At 34.8% G+C, this 20,917-nt stretch overlaps 1 long non-coding RNA gene across 1 annotated transcript in view; it reads right to left on the bottom strand.

The window, feature by feature from the left end:
- Positions 1-17,182, bottom strand: part of LOC147916675 (uncharacterized) — a 160,761-nt gene extending 143,579 nt beyond the window's left edge. Inside the window, exons 1-2 of the long non-coding RNA XR_015552714.1 lie at positions 17,009-17,182; positions 10,478-10,587 (exon numbers count right to left, since the gene is read on the bottom strand). This is a non-coding gene — a long non-coding RNA (uncharacterized LOC147916675). The remainder of the gene's footprint in view (positions 1-10,477; positions 10,588-17,008) is intronic.
- Between the last annotated feature and the right edge of the window lie 3,735 nt (positions 17,183-20,917).

Genomic DNA, 20,917 nt, shown 5'->3' on the forward strand with positions numbered 1-20,917 from the left:
AGTGAGAAAGGCAGGTATGTTAAAAACAGAATGCAAAATTATAAGTACCATAATAGATATCTTGTACAAGTTCTGGTGAAAAGGAACACATGATTAACTCTGCTTTTTAAGGATGACAGAAAAGACAACTAAGAAGAAAAAAATGAGCTGGATGTAAATACTAAGGAGCTACCAAAGAAGAAAGGTACAGGAGAGAAAACATTTCAATACAGAGAGAAAAGTTTGTGCAGGGTCATAGAGACGAAACAAATGTGGGGAAACATTATTTTGCCGCAGGTAGGGCGTGGTATATATAAGAGGGAGTGGAGGGAGATAAGCTTGAGAAGCAGGCAGAAGTACTGTCAAGCTACTTTCAACGAGGAGATGTCAGATACGTGTTCTTTTCTTCATTCTTATCTGAACTTGAAGAGATACAAAGCTCTTTGCTGCCAGCTTCCTAAGCAGCACGAGTAGAAAGAATGAGTGTAGTTAAAGCCATAGTGATGTCAATATCACTAAATTTTTGTTTGAATGCCTTAATAGAAACATTAAGCTTCATGAAAATGTTATTCCAAAGTAGTCTGGGGCTCTTTCACCAATTCCTTCTTGCCCTTCAGGATCAATGTATTCTTAAGACTGGAATTATAAAAAGTGGGTACTTTCCTAGCACACACAGAAAAATGTTCTTAAAATTGGTGCTTCATTTGCAATTTAAAACCAGACAAAATATTTCCTGAGAGAATTAAATAGGATCTAAAGAAAATATATCCTTTGGCAGCATACACCAAATTTCATCCACCAGCTATCACTATGATAGTGCTTCCGAAGGAGGAAAATCCTAGGATTTTGATTGCTTATACACACTTGTTTCTGCCCCTTTTTGTTAACTTTTGACTCCTTTATCAAAAAAGAGATATCATGGCCTTTTTAACTTTTTTAGCCACAAAATCTTATTATTAGTGATTCTAAAATCCAAATTTCGAACCATTACATAGACCTAGTGGATGTTCATGAGACAGCTAGTGATATGGAAGCTAGGAGATACTGGAATTTTCTCAGAATACCAGGAGCTATATATAGATTATGACACAGGAGGCCACCACAATCTGATCTCTGCACTCTGCTCCCTGTGAAATTAAAAGAAGAAAAGTCTTTGATATAGGAGGCATTGTTTCAAGTGTCATTTTCATCCCTTATTGATTGGTTAACTTTTAATCAGTTAAATCTCCAATTTTAGCTTTTTCATCTATAAAAGGAAGATAATAAAGCTGGTCATTCTTAGTTTCTAGAGCAGATATATATTAAAATTCTTTGTAAACTGTAGTATGTTTTGTGATTATAGGAATAGAAATTGCTGCTCCTAAAAGTACTTATTCACATGAAAACAATTAGTGACACTTCTTTGGGAAATACAGTAGAATACAAAGGTTAGGAGACCTTTGATTAAGCATATCAGATACTGAGATATATATAGAGATAGAGAGCAAGATAGAGAAATACAAAGATAGATAGATAGATAGATAGATAGATAGATAGATAGATAGATGATAGACAGATGATAGATATGATTCTTTTAGTTCAAGCCAAAAATTCAAATTAACCCCATTGTAAGCTTGTAGAGAATTTGGCCTGTGGGCATCTATTTTAATACATTGATTTTTATGGTAGGAAATAATTTCCCTTGGCCAGAAGTTAGTGCCTTTGCTCAGAGAGGGAGCTAGCTTCTCTATTCTAAATATCAGATCCCAGGCCCACTTCTCTGTACACACGACTGAGATTCATGGAGAGAGACACCTCAGGATGTTTCAAGGAATTATTTTCATAGGGACTTAGGTGAGAACAATACCATAGGGTTAAGATATAATTGACAGATTCTCAAACACACCTGGAAAAAGATCATCTGGACCACAGCTCTGGACAATGGAAATGCTTTTTGTAGTGAAACTGAAGAAAATATAAAGCTGTTATGGCACCATGCACTTCACAGTTTTGATAAAATCCAGAAAGAGCCAAATGACATGGAAAGTAGTAGTTTCACTGAGGCATTGTCACCCATAGAATTGGCTGGGATGAAATGGTGCCATTATAAGACTTCAAGAACATTCTCCTACTGTGAGGAATCTAAACCAAAACGTTTGAAAAAACAAGCAAACAAAAAAAGAACTATTTACGAACTTTCTGGAACACACTCAAGAAGTCTAGTTGTAAATTGGATAACCTAGAGGAAATGGATGAATTCTTAGAATCATACAACCTTCCAAAACTGAATTGAGAGGAAAGAGACAATCTGAATAGATTGATCAATAGTAAGGAGTTTGAAAGAGTAATAAAAAATCTCCCAAAAAACACAAGTCCAGGACCAGATGGTTTTCCCAGTGAATTCTACCAAACATTCAAAGATTTAGTACCTATCCTGTTCAAACTCTTCCAAAAACTTGAAGAGGAGGAGACACTTCCTAACTCATTCTAGTAGGGCAACTTTACCCTGATACCAACAACAGACAAAGACAACACAAAAAAAGAAAATTACAGGCCGATATCACAGATGAGCATAAATGAAAATCATCAACAAAATGTTAGCAAATTGAATACAACAATGTATTAAAAGGATCATACAACACAATCAAGTGGGATTTATCCCAGGGATGCAAGGATGGTTCAACATCCACAAATCAATCAACGTGACATACTATATTAACAAAATAAAGAATAAACATCACATGATCATCTCAGTAGATGCGGAGAAAGTATTTGACAAGATTCTGCATCCATTTATGGTAAAAACTCTCAATAAAACAGGTATAGAAGAGAAGTACCTCAACATAATAAAGGCCATATACAACAAACCCACAGCTAACATTATACTCAATGGAGAAAATCCGAAAGCTATGCCTCTAAGAACAGGAACAAGACAAGGATGCCTACTCTAACCACTCTTTTTCAACATAGTATTGGAAGTCTTAGCCAAAGCAATTAGTCAAGAAAAAGAAACAAAAGGTATCCAAATTGGAAAGGAGGAAGTAAAACCATCACTATTTGAGGACTGTATAATTTTATATATAGAAAACCCTAAAGAATCCACCAAAAAACTATTAGATGTAATAAACAAATACAGTAAATTTGCATGGTGCAAAATGAACATACAAAAATCAGTTGTGTTTCTATACACTAACAACAAATTAGCAGAAGGAGAAATCAAGGAAATAATCCCATTTACAATCACAATAAAAGGATTTGAATACCTAAAGATAAGGTTAACCAAGGAGATGAAATACCTGTACACAGAAAACTATAAGACATTGTTGAAAGAAATTGAAGACGACACAAAAAAAACGGAAAGCTATTCCATGTTCATGGATGGGAAAAATTAACATAGTTAAAATGTCCATGTTACCTAAAGCAATCTACAGATTCAATGCAATCTCTTTCAAAATCCCAACAACACTTTTCATGGAAATAGAACAAAGAATCCTAAAATTTATAGGGATCAACAAAAGTCTCTAAATAGCAAAAGCAATTCTGAGAAAAAAGAACAAAGCTGGAGGTATCACACTGATTCCAAAGTACATGACAAAGCTGTAGTAATCAAAACAGCATGGTATTAGCAGAAAAACAAACACACAGATCAATGGAACATAACTGAGAGCCCAGAAATAAACCTACACATCTATGGATAGCTAGTTTTTGACAAAGGAGCCAAGAGCATACAACGGAGAAAGGAACATCTCTTCAATAAATGGTGCTGGGAAAACTGGACAGCTACACACAAAAGAACAAAAGTGGACCACTATCTTGCATCATACACAAAAGTTAACTCAAAATGGATTAAAGACTTGAATGTAAGACCTGAAACCATAAAATTCCTAGAAGAAAACATAGGTAGTGTGGTCTTTGGCATTGGTCTTAGCAATATCTCTTCAGATATGTTTCCTCAGGCAAGAGAAACAAAAGCAAAAATAAACAAATGGAACTACATCAAACTAAAATGCTTCAGCACAGCAAAGGAAACCATCAAGAAAACAAAACAAAAACTTACTATAGGGAGAAGATATTTGCAAATCATACATCTGATAAGGGGTTAATCTCCAAAATATATAAAGAACTCATACAACTCGACAACAAAAAAACAAACAACCTGGTTAAAAAATTGGCAAAAGATCTGAACAGATATTTTTCGAAACAAGATATACAGATGGCCAACAGGCACATGAAAAGATGTTCAACATCACTATTTATTAGGGAAATGCAAATCAAAACCACAATGAGATATCACCTCATGCCCCTCAAAATGGCTATTATTAAAAAGACAAGAAATAAGAAGTATTGGAGAAGATGTGGAGAAAAGAGAATCCTCATACACTGCTGGTGGGAATGTAAATTTGTGCAGTCACTATGGAAAACAGTATGGAGATTCCTCAAAAAATTAAAAATAGAACTGCCATATGATCCTGCTATTCTACTTGTGGGTAGTTATCCAAAGCATATGAAAACACTAATTCAAAAAGACACATTCACCCCTATGTTCAATGTAGGTTTATTTACAGTAGTCAAGACATGGAAATAACCTAAGTGTCCATCAATGGATGAATGAAAGAGATGTGGTATACATATACAATGGAATGCTACTCAATCATTAAAAAACCCCGAAATGTTGCCATTTGCTACAACATGGATTAAACTTGAGGGTATTATACTAAACGAAATAGGTAAGACAGAGAAAGACAAATACCATATGATTTCACTCATATGTGGAAGATAAGAAAAACAAGCAAACACATAGATACAGAAAACACATTGGTCATTACCAGAGAGAAAGTGGGACGGGAGGAAGGTGAAAGGAGTAAAGGGAAACATTTGTACAGAAATGGATGGCAACTAGACTTTTGGTAGTGAACAGGATGTAGTGTATAAAGAAGTTGAAATATAATGATGTACATCTGAAATTTATATAATGCTATAAACCAATGTTACCTCAAAAAAAAAGAAAGAATGAAATCCAGTTGTTACTGACAGGTTAATGAGACCTGTGAAAATTCAGAGATTAAACATATCAGACATTTACTTTTAAATAACCTATAAATTTTATAATAATTTTAAACTTTATTCTACTTGATTACATTTCCTTAAGTCAATTCAATTCAATAAGTAAATATTGTACACCTAACATATTTCAGACCCTCTGATAGATGCTATAAGGAAAAAAATCAGTAAATACAACTCTTGACCTGTAGGAGCTTATAACTTACATAAAGCAGAGTAATTCAAATGACGTGAAAAGGTATAAAGGCACATACCATATCAAGGGGGGAAGAAGATATGTTCAATTTTTTAATTCTTTGAAAAATAGAGCTGAACATAGAGATAAAACAAAGAAATCCTATTACCCTGAAAACAAATAATATACATCAATGCCATTTATTTGTTCCAATTAGCCTTTGAAATTCAATTTTACTTTACTATTTCAAAATTTAAAGGTCTTGGTCATTTCTTTTAAAAGCATTCATTAAAATTTTTTAATCAGCCATTTATTTGTGTGTGTGTATGCGTATGTATGTGTACACAAGCCAAAAACATATGCTAAACAAAATATAAACCCATAATATCCACACATATTAACTTACTGTCAAACTAGAAACTAAAAACGTAGATATGGTTATACATAGCATTTCTCTCTCTCTCTCTCTTTTGGCATATGATGGAAGGAATTAAATTCAAAATATATCTTCAACTGAATGTTCTTACTGTTTATAAGTCAGAACTCTTTTTCACTGCCTTTTTGAACTTGCTATCTATCCTTGGAAAAACACCCTATACATTCAACTATGTCTCTGGACATTTCATTCATTTCACTTCCTTGATGTAATTGAAAAATGCCTATTATCCAAAACCACAATGAACCCTACAGTCTGCTCATGGAGTGGCTGTGTTTGACACTACACTCTGAATCACCAGGCCAAATATCATTATCATAATCCAAATTGCTGAAAACCAAATATAAAAAAGAAATTCTGAAAGCATTCTGTGAAATAAGTAGCATTACATTTAGGGGAACAACTATTCGAAGGACCTTGATTTCTTGTCAGAAATCATCAAGGTCAGAAGGCAGTGGAAAAAAACAGAAAGAGAGAGAGTGAGAAGAAAGAAAGAAAAAAGTCCATTAAATAATTTTATAACTAAAACTCTAAAAAGATTTTCAGGCTGAAGAAAAATTAAAAGAAAAAAATATCTTCATGAATTAAAGAAGAGTAAAATAAATGGTAACTGAGTAAATATAAAAGACTACTATATTTTACTTTTAAGTTCTTTAAAATACATATATGACTACTGAAAAATTTTGTATCTGGTGAAATTTCAATATATATACCTAATGAGTATTTGAAATAAACTCAGTGAGACTGAGAAACTAATTTTTAATTTTAATTTTATTAACAAATTTAAATAGCCATGTATACCTAATAAGTTCAAATTTTGGACAGTATAGATCTAAATACTCCAATTAAGAAGGCAGAGATTAATGGAGCAGTTAAAAAGCAAAATCTTACTATATGCTACCTGTAAAATATACACTTTAAATATAAAGACAAAAAGTAAATGAATGAAAAATGCAAGAAGTAAATCAACCATGAAAGAAGCACATGCAAAGGTCTGGAGTGATTATTTTCTTTAAATTAATATCGGAATAGTTTTAGATTTACAGAAAATTTGCAAAACTATTACAAAGAGTTCCCATATACCCCATACCCAGTTTCCTCTCTTACTAGCATCTTACATTGGTATGATATATTTGTTATAATTAAAGAACCAATATTAATACATTTTTATTGAAAAAACTCAAGAATTTATTCACATTTCCTTAGTTTTTTAACCCAATGTACTTCTACTGTTCCAGGGTCCCATCCACGACATCACATTACACTTAGTTATCATAGCTCCTTAGGCTCCTCTTGACAGCTTCTCAGACTTTCCTTGTTTTTGATGACCTTGACAGTTTTGAGGAGTTTTGGTCAGATATTTTGTAGAATGTCCTCGACTGGATTTGTCTGATGTTTTTCTCATGATTAATTTGAAAAACTGTGCTTTGAGAGGAAGACCACAGAGATGAAGTGGCATATATTATCACAATGACTTATCTCTGTTGAAGTTGACTTTGATTACCAAGCTGAGGTAGTGTTTGTTTAATTTATCCCGCCTAAAGTCATTTTCCCCCTTCCTTTCCATGCTGTACATGTTCAGAGGCAATCACTATATGCAGCCCACACTTAAGGAGTGAGGGATAATGTTCCATCCTATTGAGGGAGGAATATCTACGTAATTCATTTAAATTCTCCTGCTTGGGAGATTTGTTTCTTCTTTTTTTTTTTTTGTGAGGAGGACTAGCCCTGAGCTAACATCCCCTTTTTGCTTGAAGAAGATTGGCCCTGGGCTAACATCTATGCCCATCTTCCTCTACTTTATATGGGACTCTGCCACAGCGTGGCTTAACAAGCCGTGCATCAGTGCGTGCCCGGGATCCGAACCTTCGAACCCTGGGCCGCTGAAACGGAGCACACACTCTTAACTGCTGTGCCACCTGGTAGGCCCCAAGATTTGTTTCTTCTTAACCATTCATTTATTTATATCATTGATTTGTATCAGTATGGACTAATGGATATTTACTCTATACTTTGAGCAAAAATCCAATACTGTTTTATTTATTTTGTGCTCAAACTGTTACACGTTGGGTCTTTGGGACTCTTTTAATTGGCTCCTGTGTCTCTTTAACAAAACACCCATCATTGTGATTTTATTGTTATTATTATTGTATAGCTCTACTTTCTATTACCACAAGATGCTCCAAGCTGATCTTGTATATTTCCTGCTCCAGTCCTAGAAGCAGCCGTTACTCCACGGATCTCTGGTTTCTTTTATTGGAGAATAGCAGTAGAACTTGAGATCAGGCATTAGATGTGCTTATTGTTACTGGGTGTCCTTGCTTCCAGCCGAGAATTAGACTTTCAGGTGACAGAGCAAGGAAATACATATGTTTATATTAATATATGTATATTTAAATAGATATGTATATATACACACTCACATTTCTATAAGTATTTCTATATGTAATCATATATATCTATATTATGTTAAACATGAGTTTGTTTCTTATTTTTATTTTTTTTTTTGAGGAAGATTGGCTCTGAGCTAACATCTGTTGCCAATCTTCCTCTTTTTTCTCCCCAAAGCCCCAGTACATAGTTGTATATCCTAGTTGTAGGTCCTTCTGGTTTGTCTATGTGGGATGCCACCTCAGCATGGCTTGATGAGCAACGAGTAGGTCTGTGCCCATGATTCTAACCAGTGAACCCCAGGCTGCCGAAGCAGAACTTGCAAACTTAACAGCTACACCACCAGGCCAGCCCCTAAACATGAGTTTATAATGATGTCTCCAACTCTCATCCGTTAACATAGGAATCAGTCTAGTGCTTATGTTATTTGTATATTCTGGCTTTCTATGGTTTTAATTGTGCATTTTGTATGATTACATTTTATTGTCTCTCTTAGCAAATCAATTATACTTCCTTTTAAAAATATTTTATTGGTTATCATAATGTTTTCAATATGAATGTTTAACTAATCTAACTCCACCTTCAAATACTGCTTGATATGCAGTGTACATAGCTTATAACACTGTATACTCAATTTATCCCTCTCATTGATTATCATATTACTGCCATTTATTTTACTTACCCATTTTCTAGCATCACCCAAGACATCGTTACTATTGTTACTTTAAATTCATTATCTTTTACATCAATTAATAAGTATTTTTTAAATTTTACCCTCATTTATTCTTTCTCCCATGTTCCTCCTTTCTTTATGTAGACCAGAGTTTTTATCTTATATCCTTTTCCTTCTCCCTCAGAAACTTTTTAAAACATTTCTTGAAGGTAGGTCTGTTGATGATGAATGAGTGACATAAATTTTTCATTGTCTGAGAATGTCTTTATTTCTTCTTCACTTTTGAAGGATAAATTCACTAGATATGGAATACTAGGTTGGTGGATTTTTCTTCCAATATCAAAAATATTTTATTCACTTTTTTTCTAGCTTAGATATTTTATGATGAGAAGTCATTGTAATTTTTATCCCTGTAACTCTATGGTTAAGGTGTTTCTTTCTTCTACCTTCTTGCAAGATTTTCTCTTTATCTTTGATTTTCTGAAGTTTGAATATGATATGCTTAGGTGTAGACATTTTAGTGTTTACCAAGCTTGTTCTCTGAGCTTTCTTGATCTGTGGTTTGGCGTCTGTCATTAATTTTCAAAATAACCATTATTAGTTCAGATTTTACTTCTGCTTCCTCTCACTTTCTTTCCTTTCTGAAATTCCCATTACAAATATAATACATCTTTTGAAATGTTCCACAGTTCTTGAATGTATTGTTCTGTTCTTTTCATTTTTTTATTCTTTGTATTTCAGTTTGAAAAGTTTCTATTGACCTATCTTCAAAGTCACTGATTCTCTCCTTGGCTGTATTGAATCTACTGATGATCCTATCAAAGTTGTTTTTCATTATTGTTACAGAGTTTTTTTATTTCTACTGTTTCATTTTGATTATTATGGTTTCCATCTTGCTGCTTTCATCACCCATCTGTACTTGCATTTCTACTCTTTCATTAGAGGCTTCAATATATTATTTATAGTTATATTAAATTCTCTCTCTGGTAATTCCAACATCTGTGTCATCTAAATCTGGTTTTATGCTTGCTTTATATGTACAGAGTATGTTTTTTTGTTAAGTTTTAGCATGCCTTATAATTTTTTGTTGAAAGACAAAATAATGTATTAGGTAATAGAAACTGAGTAATAAGTCTTTGGTGTGTGGTTTTATGTTAATCTGACTAGGAGTTGGGTTGTGTCTACTATTTCCTGTAGCTTTATATGCCATAGGTTTAAATTCCTATATTGTCAATTTTTTGTTTCTTCTGTTGACTTTGGGCCTCCATAAATACTCCTCCCCCAATAGAGTCTGTGTCTTGTAGCTCTTCCAGCTGTAATCTATTGTTATTACACTGGAGATCTGTTTGTGTACTAGAAAGGTGTTGGGGAGAAAAACCGTTCTGTAATCTTAGGATTAATCTCAGTCTTTTAGTGGGACTGTGTCCCTGAGATGTGATCCTAATAAATGTTTCTAAGGTTTTTGTTTCCCCTTTAGTTGAGACAGTAAGAAGAGGGAGCTTGGAGTGGGAAATATGCCCTACACCCAGGTGAGATAAGGCACCTGAAGAGTAGACCTTTGTTCTGGAGAATACTCTAACCATGTTTCCCATTGGTTACTTTTCCTCTTTCTCTGCCAGAGCCATGAGGGAAATCATTCTTGACTCTATAATGTGAGACTCTAATGGGATTCCTGGAGGTAAACCCATAAAATTGTAGGGGTACCTTTAGACTGCAGCACACAAGAGTTTCTCACTCATATTAGTCCAGCCATTCATCAAAATTATATTTTAACTCTTCTTACCAGTTTATGGCTCCAGTCATTTCTGCTCCAGGTAAGCTGATCTTTATTGTGATTCTGGATTTGTCCATCTCTTCAGATTTCAAAGTGGGAGTTTGTCCTGGACCACAGTTCTATGATTGGTACAAGAAAAGTAGTTTATTTTCATTTTGTTTAGTTGTTTTTCTGGTTATAATGATAGGATTTTTGACTTCTCTGCATTTCACATATTAGAACTGAAATCAAAGGGCATGGAGTGGCATTTTAATATCAGATTAAGAAATAGACTTTTAGACAACGAATATTGCCAAAAGTAGAAGAATATTTAACAGTGAAAAAAAAAGAACCCATTCATGAGGAAGACATGGTAATTGCAAAAGTGCATATACTAATACCTAAGATTCAAAATACATGAAGCAAAAATTTGACAGAATTAAAGAGACAGACAATTCTACAATCATGGTAGAAGATCTCAATGGCTTCTCTGAGTAATTGATAAAGCAACTACACAAGAAGTTAGTAAAGATGCAGAATATGTGAGTAATACTATCAACCACCCTGATCTAATTGATATTTCGAGAACACTATATCCAGCAATGATGGAATAGCCACTCTTTTCAGGTGAACATGGAATAGTCACTGAGGAAGAGCATATGCTGGGCTATAAAAAATTTCTCAATACATATAAAACTATCTAAAATGAGTCAAAATGTAATTAAATTAGAAATCAATAACAAAAAAAAATCTTGGAAAACTCTAAATTACAGAAAATATTTCTAAATAACTCTTGGGTTAAAGATGAAATCACAAGGGAAATTTTTTTTTTAAGTTAAATCAATGATAAAAAATAAATGTGAAATTTGTAGGATAATACTAATGTGGTGCTAGGAGGGTAAATTACAGCTTTAAATGTATTAGAAAAGAAAAAAGTCTGTAACTAAGGACCTAAAGGTCCCCCATATTAAGCCAGAAAAGTAAGAGCGAAGTAAAGCCAAATAAGGAAAGCTATAAAATAGTGAAATTAAGAGCAGAAATTCAATGAAACATAAATTAAATAGAGAATAGAAAAAGTTAGCAAAGCTAAAGCTTATGTTTTGAGAGATCCACAAAACTGAACAACCCCTAACTTGACTGATCAAGTAAAAGAGAGAGAGAACACAAATAACCAATTCCAAAGTGGAAAAATTTATCACCAGTAATTTGAGAGAAACTAAATTATTAAACGATAATTAAATTATGAACAACTTCATGCCAACTAATTTGTCACTTCCAATAGAATAAACATCTTTCTTGAAATATATCTTATTCAAATTGATACATGAAAAATTTTAAGGAATTTTAAATTTTTTAAATTTTATTAAGGAAATTGATGTGAAAATTTTAAGGAATTTAAAATTTTTTAAATTTTATTAAGGAAATTGATGCGTTACTTGATTGACCAATTAGTACATGAAAGAAATAACCAACATCAGAGAAATTCAAATTAAAACCACACTCTCTAGAGTGACTAAAATTAAAAAGGCTGATGATACTCAGGGTTGTCAAGGATGTGGAACAGTTTGCACTCACAAATATTGCTGATTGAATGAAAAAGTGTACAACCAATTTGGCAATCAGTTTGCTAGCTTCTTGTAAAGTTAATATATAGTTACCATGAAATCCATTCATGCTACTCCTAGGTATTTACCCAAAAGAAATCAAAATGTATATCCATACAGAGGATTGTTTGAGTGTTCTTAGCAGCACTAATCTTATTAGCCAATAACTAGAGACAATCCAAATGTCCATTAACTAATTAATAGATAAATAAAGTTTTGTATATCCATCCAATAGAATCTACTTAGCAATAAAAAGGAACAAAATATTGAAAGATGAGACCAACAAAGATGGATCTCAAATTCTATGCTAGGTCAAAGAAGTGAGATAAGAAAGAGTACATCCTATACGATTCCATTTATATATAAATTTAGATGCTGTGAATTAAATTTGATGACTGAAGTTTGTTGCCTAGTGACAGAGTTGAAGGATGAGAGGGATTGCAAAAGAGCATAAAGAATTCTTTGCAGGTGATGGAATTGTTCTGAATTTTGATTGTGGAGATGGATTCTTGGATGTATGTATACGTCAAAACATCAACTTTTACATTTTGTTTTTTGCAGTCCTTGTATATGTCATTTATACTTCGATAAATTTGAGAAAATATAATTCATTTTTGTGAAAAATTGCATCGTTCAAAATATTCCCTGTCATTCCCGTTAAGAAGAATATATCTTCCTATCCCATTGTCATCAGTTTTAGTCATGCTTTGGCCATATTCTTTGGCCAGAGAAAAATGGGCAAAAGGAATATGTGTCTCTTCCGAGCATGAGCTTTAAGAGCCATTACCTGGTTCTGCCACTCCTTTTGTCCTGATCTACCATGAGTTCTGTCCAGATAGGGCCCAATCCTGAATTATAAGCTCTAAATTAAAAAGAGCATAGAGTAGAGCCACAGAAAATCCATAGAGGAAATATAATATAGCAAAACTAAGCTTTAGTATTATGCATCATGGGTAATGGGTTATAGTTTTACTGTAGCATAAACTAGAAAAAATGTCAAAAAATCACATTTTAATATTTAAAGTTTTATTATTGTATAAATGCACTCTATATACACTAGGACATACAAATTAAAAAATATGAGATGCTTAAAAAACCTAAAGAGGTATTTTTTGTGGTAGAAGTATGATTTCACTGGAATATATGAGATTAAGATTCTAATCCTCTTTTATACTTGAGTAAATATCTAACTTTAGTAAATCTATTAATCTTATCTGGATTTCAGTCTCTTCATTTACAAAATATGTTGATTGAGTGACATAATCACTAAAATTCCATGCACTTTAAATTTTAACAATATAGGGGTATTATAGACAAAATGAAATCTCTAGAATGATGATGCCAGAATAATGAACACACCTTTCTTTGTATTGAAATCTAATTAATACTTTACATCTTAAAGTCTAACTTGGCTCTTTCTTTTAAAGGTCAAACAATTTCGGAAAGTATAAAACATAGTTAAAATAAAACTAAGAACTAAAAGAATATTTACTATCAATTAATATGTTCTAATATGATTACTATGGGTGAGAAGCATAAGACTGGGTTATATTTTAATTAAGCATGTCTAACTAAAATGGTTGTTATTGTTCACCATACTATAATTATTTTTCTCTTTGCAGCTGTTTTGTGTACTAACTTCTTAGAAGAGTAAATTTCATAGTTAATCTTCCATTAGGTGAACATTGCGTGTATGTTTTATCTGTTGTAATTTTTCATGATATTATTTTCATTAAGAATCCTATATATTAAAAGTATGTTTAAAGCTTTTAGAAAATGTTAATCATTCATAAGCATCAAAGATTAAAATGTCTAGGTTTTTTTCTTTAAAGCATATCCATGAAAGATTACACATTTCTAATTATTTAAGACTCTGGAGCACATTTCTATAAGTGTACCTAACTGTACTTTCTATCTTGATTTGTTTCATCTGATATCTCTAAATGCAACATTTTTTTTCAAAATTTTTCAGAGTTTCCTCCAGCTCAGTGAAAACTGGCAGAGACTAGAAATGTGAAAAAGTATAAGAAAACATTACTTGGAGTCTGTTTTCCTTTGGCCAAGTAATGACACATTTTTCTCTCATGAAGGTGGAATCAAACCTATAGGACAGGTACAGATAGCAGGTTAATGGGAAGAAGAATTTGAGACAAATTTAGAAAAACAATAAGCCCTTGAAACTTAAAAGCCATTTTACTCCAACCTCCTATTGAAACATTGGCTTTCTTATGGAACAGGATACTAAACCAAACCGTAAAGAGCATCCTCTCTAGGAGGTAGGAAAAGTCCTTTTCATTTATAAAATAAAAAATAAACATAATTAATTCCATTCTACATATTAAAAGGCAATGAGAAACAAAACTAAGAGTGCAGGAGGCATAAACAAACAAAGACAAAGTAGAAACCAAATGAATTAGAAAACCAAACAATAATCAAATCTATCCTTAAGTGCCAAAAGTGTTCTTTACAAAAATCAAAATACATTTTATAAATTTCCAGCTAACATAAATATGAAAAATAGAATAAGAAAATATATATACAAAATATTATTTTGCTCTACCATCTGTTATTAAAGTATAACATATACACAAAAAAGTACAAAAACATGTCTCTCTAGTCTCCTTCATGACAATGTCTAATCATAGCTTTCTCCTCTTCTGCAGAGAGAGGAATACTATGTTGACGTTCAACACAGTAGCGTAATATTTCATCTATTATATCTAAATTCTATGATCAATATTATATTTTGATATTTATTCTTTTTTTTCACATAACAGTAGTTTCTTTATTGCTGTATATTGTTCCACTGCAAGAATGGATGTCAACTTATCTATTTCTTTTTGTTAGTCATTTGGGTTTTGCCAGTGTTATCTTACCATGAAGAGTACTCCTACGAGCATTCTTGTTTGTGACTTTTGTGTTATCTCTTTTACACATTTGTTTTATGACTATTCCTAGGAGATGATTAATGCACCATAGGATATGCACATGTATGTATATGAATTCTTAGATTTGTAGCTTAGTCCATTCAGATATTACAGAAAAGCCTTTTATCTTTTTATCAATTATCTCTTTAAATATATATTCTACTTCATTGTCTAGCTTCTGGGACTCCAATTACTACACATGTTAAACTGTTTGCCATTATCCAACAACTCTGCAAGCCCCTTTGTAATTTGTTGAGAAATATGACAGAAGAAATAAAGCAACTTTATTGCTGATAAAGCTGATGAAGAATTCGAATCTTGAAGGGTATGGCCTGAAGGATATCCTAACATTCCTTGGACTGACCCATCCAGATTAATAGGTCTGAACAAACATTCACTTACAGGAGCAGATCCTACATGATTAAAACTTCTAATTGCAAGGAAAACAAACCAGAATGCACTGTCTCTGAAAACAGCTGGTCACAAAAGACACAGAAACTCCTCAAGCATACATATTATCCTCTTATTCTGGATGGGAAGGAGCAAGGTATAAAGTCAGACTAAGAGTTGTTCTCAAAATGTGGTCCCTGGACTAGCAGCATCAGAATAACCTTAGGAAGTTGTTAGAAATGCCACTTCTCAGGCCTCACCTCACACTTACTGAGTCAGCTCTCCAGTTGATTCTGATTCACCCTAAAGTTTAGGACAACTGTTTAGCTTATGGATTTTCAACTCTGCCTGCATATTGAAGCAGACCAATACAATCCCAGACCACTACAATTACAACACCTTGGGCGAGAGCCCTGGACATTGTGTGCGTGTTTGTGCGTGTGTGTGTGTGTGTTTCCCGGAGCTTCACAGGTGACTCTAATATTCAGTCAGTACTAGGAACTACAGACTAGCAGAAGTCCCTCCCAGTGTAAACATGAGGCCAAGGGCATGATGGCTGCCCCTAACAGAATTATGGAATAATATTGTTTTAATAATTTCAATGTATAGAATGCCTTACTAAATATAACATTAATCCCTATTTCCAGAATATTTTTAAAATATTAGCAAATTCTAGCTTATCTTTTAAAAATTTTTTTTATGACAATATTTATCATAAAGAAAACAAATGGCATTCCAGTGTGTGTGTAGAAAATCAAAGGATCTATAGTTGAACTAACTGAATTAAAGCAAACAAAGTTACAAGACATACCATCAATATGAAGAAATTAAACCCATTCATGTACACCAGCAACAGATATGATAGAAAATGAAAATTAAAAAACAATACAATTTATAATAGCATCATAAAACACAAACAGATAGTAATAAATCTAATAAAAATCTTCAAAATCTACAAGATATTATTGATAAAAATTAAATAAATATTAAATAAACACAGAATATATTATATTCATACATTAAATGACTCAATACTGCGAATATAACAATTGTCCTCAAACTGACCTACAGATTCAAAAGAATCCACATTATTATATCAGAATTTTTAATTGGAACATGATTCGATAATTTTAATGGAAAATCAAAGCACAAAGAATATAAAGTTGAACAAAGAATCTACATACAAAATTATATATATAGATCGGTGAGTCAAGATGGCGGCGTAGGCAGACTCGGAACTCACCTCCTCCCGTGGACACAGCCAATTTACAACTACTCGTGGAAAAATTACCCCTGAGACAGAACTGAAAACTGGATGAGAGGAACTCCTGCAACAACGGACAATCCTAACTGGGGTAGAAGAGGCAGAGACTCCCTTCCGGAGAGGAAAAACGCCGCCTTCACAAGCCGCCAGCTTCACGACCGCCGGGAGCAGCTCACAGGTACGCACCCTCCCTGGAGGCGTGGGGCCCTGAGCCGGGAGCATCCCCGCTGTGGGCATTTTGTGGAGCCAGCACAATCGACACCAGCGGCATAATATCTGACTTTGCCTGCTACTAAAGCATTGGGTAGCACCCCCAGAAAACCCGGTTCACAAAGAAACTAAAACTGGCTCTTAAAGGGCCCACGCACAAACTCACCCATTCCAGAAAGCATCCTAAAATCACCAGAAAGAAAGGTGCACAGTGCTTCGGTGACAAGAGATTCACCTAATAGGCCCTGAGTGCATCTCGGTGAGGGGTGAGACCTCTCCAGGGACTGGGACATTGGCGGCGGCCATTGTTGTGGCCTGGTGTGAGCGTGCTGACACAGACGTCCTTGGAGTTTTCCCTGAAACCTGCTAGCCCAGGGTCTGCTGCACCCGCTAGAGCACCGATTTAATCCAGCTCAGCCAGGGCAGGCAGCCCATCCTAGAGACTGGCCCCACCCAACAACAAGCCCTCAGGCAACTTGTGGGCCTGCATAGATTGGTGACTGGATTCTCTGCAGCCTGGCAACTGAGCTGACTTGAGCGGGGCAGGGTGTGCACAAGGAGCGGGTGGAGAGTGTGGGGTGGTGGCGGAGTGTGTGGGGCTCCCGCCGTGGAGAGACTGGGTCCGCTTGGGGAGGTCAGGGCACTCACACGGGGCAGGACTGTGTTGACTGTGTGTGTGGACCTGTGGGCAACAGGGCTTGTCAGCTGCGGAAGACTTGTGCTTCTCAAAGACCCACATAGGAGGTTTGCCCCACCTTCCAAAGCCTGAAATAATTGGGTGCTCCTGTGCCTGAGGCCAGCCCCACCCAGCTGCAATCCTCAGAGAGCTGACAAGAGACCTAATAGGCTAGAGGTTTACAGCAATTCTAAGGCCCTGAGCCTAACAACCTGCCACACTGGGGGCCTACTGACTTAAAAGAAATACTGCAACACAAATGTGGTATTAGAACTTACAGCCAACTGTGCTGGGGCTCCCCACACCAGATAAAGAGACTGAAGGGCCCACAACAACTACAAGCAGCTGAGCATTACAACAACTGGCCAGGAGCATAAGTCAGCCTCCCTGGGCGCCTATAGGGAGAGCTAACAGGTCACAATAGAAGGACACACGTAGCCCACATAGGGGCCACCCCTGGAACATTGAGAACTGAGGGAAGCACACTGGAAGCCTCCTAAGCCATCACTTACATAAGGTCACCTATCCAAGAGCAGGAGACGTAGCTGACCTACCTAATAAGTAGACACAAGCACAGGGAAAGAGGCAAAATGAGGAGGCAAAAGAATACATTCCAAGTAAGGGAACAGGACAAAACCCCAGAAAAGGAACTAAGTGAAACAGAAATGAGCAACCTACCTGACAGAGAGTTCAAACTAAGAGTGTTAAGGATGCTCACTGATCTGGGGAGAAGAATAGATGAACTCAGTGAGAATGTCAACAAAGAAATGGAAGATATAAAAAAGAACCAATCAGAAATGAAGAATACAATACTGGAAATGAAAAACTCATTAGAGGGACTCAAAAGCAGAGTAGAGGATACAGAAGAACGGATCAGTGAGCTGGAAGAAAGACTAGAAGAAATTACCCAAGGTGAACAGGTAAAAGAGAAAAGAATTAAAAAGAGTGAGGACAGTCTAAGGGACCTCTGGGACAACATCAAGCACACTGACATCCGTGTTATAGGTGTCCCGGAAGGAGAAGAGCGAGACAAGGGGGCAGAGAATCTATTTCAAGAAATAATAGATGAAAACTTCCCTAACCTAAGGAAGCAAACAGACATCCAGGTACAGGAGGCACAGAGAGCCCCAAACAAGATAAACCCAAAGAGGCCCACACCAAGACACATCATAATGAAAATGTCCAGAATTAAAGATAAAGAGAGAATCCTAAAAGCCGCAAGAGAATGTCAAGTTACATACAAAGGAAACCCCATAATACTATCAGCTGACTTCTCAGCAGAAACCTTACAGGCTAGAAGAGAATGGCATGATATATTTAAAGTGCTAAAAGGAAAAAACTTACAGCCAAGAATACTCTACCCAGCAAGGTTATCGTTCAAAATGGAAGGAGAGATCAAAATTTTCCCAGATAAGCAAAAATTAAAGGAGTTTGTCACCAAGAAACCAGTGTTACAAGAAATGTTAAAGGGCCTGATTTAAGGGGAAAAGAGAAGAACACAAATAGGAAAAATTATCTATTTCCACGATTAGAACGTAATGGCTACAAATGCACAAAAAAGAGGTTAGATATGATATCAAAAACATAAAAGGAGGGAGGAGGGTAGTTAAAGAGTACAGCTTTCAGACAGAGGTCAAAGTAAAGTGACCATCAATTCTGTATAGAAGAAGAAAGGAACAGAGAAGGAATACTAAAACACTGAGGAAAAAAAAAAAAAAGTTAAAAAATGGCAGTAAGTACATACTTATCAATAGCTACTTTAAACGTCAATGGACTAAATGCCCCAATTAAAAGGCATAGGGTGGCTGACTGGATAAAAAAACAAGACCCATATATATGCTGCATACAAGAGAGACACTTCAGACCTAAAGACACTCACAAACTGAAAGTGAAGGGATGGAAAAAGATACTCCACGCAAATGGCAATGAAAAGAAAGCTGGGGTAGCAGTACTCATATCAGACAAAATAGACTTTAAAACAAAAACTGTAAAAAGAGACAAAGAAGGGCATTACATAATGATCAAGGGAACAATCCAATAAGAGGATATAACACTTGTAAATATCTACGCACCCAAGGTAGGTGCACCTAAATATATAAAGCAATTATTAACAGACATAAAAACAGAAATAGACAGTAACACAATAATAGTAGGGGACTTTAACACTCCACTTACACCAACGGATAGATCATCCAAACAGAAGATCAATAAGGAAACATTGGCCTTAAACGACACCTTAGAACAGATGGACCTAGTAGATATATACAGAGCATTCCATCCAAAAACCGAAGAATACACGTTCGTTTCAAATGCACATGGAACATTCTCCAGGATTGATCACATATTAGGCCACAAAACAAGTCTCCATAAATTTAAGAAGATTGAAATAATACCAAGCATCTTTTCTGACCACAACGGTATGAAACTAGAAATCAACTATAGGAAGAAAATCAGAAAAGCCACAAATACATGGAGATTAAACAAAATGCTACTGAACAACGACTGGGTTAACGAAGAAATCAAAGAAGAAATCAAAAAATACCTGGAGACAACTGAAAATGAAAATACGACATGCCAGAATTTATGGGATACAGCAAAAGCGGTTCTAAGAGGGAAGTTTATAGCAATACAGGCCTATCTCAACAAACAAGAAAAATCTCAAATAAACAATCTAAAAATTCACCTAAAGGAACTGGAAAAAGAAGAACAAACAAAGCCCAAAATCAGTAGAAGAAGGGAAATAATAAAAATCAGAGCAGAAATAAATGAAATAGAGACCAAAAACAATAGAAAAATTAATAAAACCAAGAGCTGGTTCTTTGAAAAGATCAACAAAATAGACAAACCTTTAGCTAGACTCACCAAGAAAAAAGAGAGAAGGCACAAATAAGTAAAATCAGAAATGAAAGAGGAGAGGTTACAACAGAAACCTCAGAAATACAAAAGATTATAAGAGAATACTATGAAAAACTATATGCCAACCAATTCGACAATCTGGAAGAAATGGATAAATTCTTAGAATCATACAACCTTCCAAAACTGGATCAAGAAGAAGTAGAGAATTTGAATAGACCAATCACCAGTAAGGAGATCGAAACAGTAATCAAAAACCTCCCCAAAAATAAAAGTCCAGGACCAGACGGCTTCCCTGGTGAATTCTACCAAACATTCAAAGAAGACTTAATACCTATCCTTCTCAAACTCTTCCAAAAAATTGAGGAGGGGGGGAAGCTCCCTAACTCATTCTATGAAGCTGACATTACCCTGATACCAAAACCAGACAAGGACAACACAAAAAAAGAATATTACAGGCCAATATCACTGATGAACATCGATGCGAAAATCCTCAACAAAATACTAGCAAATCGCATACAACAATACGTTAAAAAGATTGTACAC

Source organism: Ceratotherium simum, chromosome 7 (genome assembly GCF_057802395.1).
Source record: "Ceratotherium simum simum isolate JZ-2026a chromosome 7, ASM5780239v1, whole genome shotgun sequence".
NCBI classification, from domain to species: Eukaryota; Metazoa; Chordata; class Mammalia; order Perissodactyla; family Rhinocerotidae; genus Ceratotherium; species Ceratotherium simum.